The sequence below is a fragment of the Mauremys reevesii genome, linkage group 5, assembly GCF_016161935.1.
Source record: "Mauremys reevesii isolate NIE-2019 linkage group 5, ASM1616193v1, whole genome shotgun sequence".
Taxonomy (NCBI): Eukaryota; Metazoa; Chordata; order Testudines; family Geoemydidae; genus Mauremys; species Mauremys reevesii.
Window position 1 is genome coordinate 88914330 of NC_052627.1, and position 3490 is coordinate 88917819.

Genomic DNA, 3490 nt, shown 5'->3' on the forward strand with positions numbered 1-3490 from the left:
ATTGACTACAAAGGGGCTCCATGTACGTGCAAAGGGCCACTTATTTGCATCTAACTGCAGATTTGAGTGTAGATTTGTACACGATATGTACTGATCTGATTTGTGTACTTCCTCAAACTGTGTTCTACTGGGGATTTGAAAAATAAATACTTCACTATAGTAGTTTTTTAATATTTTATTTTTGTCTTAAAAACAAACAAAAACAAAACAATAGAAAACAGTGAAAAATTACCTTGGGTTATTTATTCAATTTCCAAATGCTTTCTTGCATCTGAGATGGTCATACTGAAAGCTAAAGGGGGGGGGGGGCTAAATTCTGCTGTTACATCAAAGTCACTCCACTGACTTAAATGAAAATATACTATATTTACATCACTGTACTTGGGGGGGAGCAAAATCTGGCCCAAGAACCTGTGTTTTCTACAATACTACATAATTTTGCCATGCAATCATTGTCATGCCACAGAATTATGATACAGAATATAACCTTTCTTTAAAAAGTCTGTAGGCCTCATATTTGTGAAGAAAATCTTCTAAATATAAAACGTGGCAGTATTGCACATCAGTTTGCAGACATGCAGCAAAACAATATATTTGAGAGGCATCAACTGCCACATTCTTCTCAAGGGGGTATTAACTCTAAAACACAATTGTGACAATTTAAATGTCATTTCAAACTACTGATCATTTTAGCAGAAATATATAGATAATGTTCTAATCTATCACTGTTGATTGCAATAACAGATAGTGTTGGAGGGGTGCAACAGGGCAAATGGTTGCTCTCAAAGGTTACAGGGGGCAGAGAAAGAATGGTTACTTACCTTACTATAACTGTGGGTCTTCCAGAGATGATGTCTACATAGATTCCTCTTGGTGCATCCGTTTTCAGAGAATCATAGAATATCAGGGTTGTAAGGGACCTCAAGAGATCATCTAATCCAACCCCCTGCTCAAAGCAGGGCCAATCCCCAGACAGATTTTTGCCCCAGATCTCTAAATGGTCCCTTCAAGGATTGAACTCACAACCCTGGGTTTAGCAGGCCAATGCTCAACTAGCCACAATGATGCCAAGATCTCTTTCTTGAGCGGTAACAGCTAATTTAGACCCCCATCATTTTATATGTATATCTGGGATTATGTTTTCCAATGTGCATTACTTTGCATTTATCAACACTGAATTTCATCTGCCATTTTGTTGCCCAGTCACCCAGTTTTGAGAGATCCTTTTGTATCTTTTTGCAGTCTGCCTGGGACTTAACTATCTTGAGTAGTTTTGTATGATCTGCAAATTTTGCCACCTTACTGTTTACCCCTTTCTCCAGATCATTTATGAATATGTTGACTAGGACTGGTCCCAGTACAGGCCCCTGAGGGACACCACTATTTATCTCTCCATTCTGAAAACTGACCATTTATTCCTATCCTTTGTTTCCTACCTTTTAACCAGTTACCAATCCACAAGAGAACCTTCCTTCTTATCCCATGGCTGCTTACTTTGCTTAAGAGCCTTTGGTGAGGGACCTTGTCAAAGGCTTTCTGAAAATCTAAATACACTATATCCACTGGATCTCTCTTGTCCACGTTTGTTGATCCCCCTCAAAGAATTCTAGTAGATTGGTGAGGCATGATTTCCCTTTACAAAAACCATGTTGACTATTCTCCAACAAATTATGTTCATCTGTGTGTCTGACAATTTTGTTCTTTAGTACAGTTTCAACCAGTTTGCCCGGTACTGAAGTCAGGCTTATCAGCCTGTAATTGCTGGGGTTTCTGCTGGAGCCCTTTTTAAAAATTGGCATCACATTGCTGCCCTCTTCTTATTTACAATGGCACCATAATGTGAGAACAGTCATTTGGATGGCACTTTTGTAGCCAGCATTGCAAGGTATTTACGTGCCAGATATGCTAAACATCCATATGCCCCTTCATGCTTTGACCACCATTCTAGAGGACATGCTTCCATGTTGATGATGCCCATTAAAAAAGTAATGCATTAATTAAATATGTGACTGAACTCCTTGGGGGAGAATTGTATGTCCCCTGCTCTGTTTTACCCACATTCTGCCATATATTTAATGTTATAGCAGTCTCAGATGATGAACCAGCACATGTTGTTCATTTTAAGAACACTTTCACTGCAGATTTCATAAAACACAAAGTATCAATGTGAGATTTCTAAAAGTAGTAACAGCACTTGACCCAAGGTTAAATAATCTGAAGTACCTTCCAAAATCTGAGAGGGACAAGGTGTGGAGCATGCTTTCAGAAGTCTTAAAAGAGCAACACTCCGATGCAGAAACTACGGAACCCGAACCGTCAAAGAAGAAAATCAACCTTCTGCTGGTGACATCTGATTCAGATAATGAAAATGAACACGTGTCAGTCACACTGCTTTGGATTGTTATCAAGTAGAACCCGTCATCAGCATGGACGCATGTCCCCTGGAATGGTGGTTGAAGCATGAAGGGACATATGAATCTTTAGCACATTTGGCACACAAATATCTTGCGACGCTGGCTACAACAGTGCCATGAAAACACCTGTTCTCACTTTCAGGTGACATTGTAAAAAAGAAGCAGGCAGCATTATCTCCTGCAAATGTAAACAAACTTGTTTCTCTGAGCAATTGGCTGAACAAGAAGTAGGACTTCGTGGACTTGCAGGCTCTAAAATTTGACATTGTTTTGTTTTTGAGTGCAGTTATGGAACAAAAAAAATCTACATTTGTATGTTGCACTTTCACGACAAAGGGATTGCACTACAGTACTTGTATGAGGTGAACTGAAATATACTTTTTCTTTTATTTTTTTACAGTGCAAATACTTGTAATAAAAAAATAAGTATAAAGTGAGCACTGTACACTTTGTTTTCTGTGTTGTAATTGAAATCAATATATTTGAAAATGTAGAAAACATCCAAAACTATTTAAATAAATGGTATTCTATTATTGTTTAACAGCGTGATTATGAAAATATTTAAACAGACAATGAGCTGCAGTTTAGATAACACCTGGACTGTTATGCTGGATAAAGACATAAATGAAATAAGTGCAGTAAAAAGGACAATATGCCTCATGTGTCAATAGGATACATTGAAAAGCATAAAGACTACAATTTGTGAATATGTTCATGTTAGCATGAAGCAGAAGTTTTTTAATTGCATGTAAGGAAATGATCAATGCTCAGTGTAATGAACTGTTGCAAATTCCTCTGGAAAGGATTGGACAGCCCTATCCACTACTTCAGGCAACTTTCTGTACCACATTAATTTCTCTTATTTTTTTTAATAGACAGTCTCATTTTTCACTTTACATAACTCAAATGATATGCAGTGTCATCTGGGTGGGGGGGATTTTAGTTTTATGAGCATATATAAATTAAGATGAAAATATGATGCTGCATTGTATGCTCTAGTGACTCCTATACATACAACTTCAAGCTAAAACTTCCAGATTTACATGCACTTTGCTCTCACTTTTCAGAATGTGCTA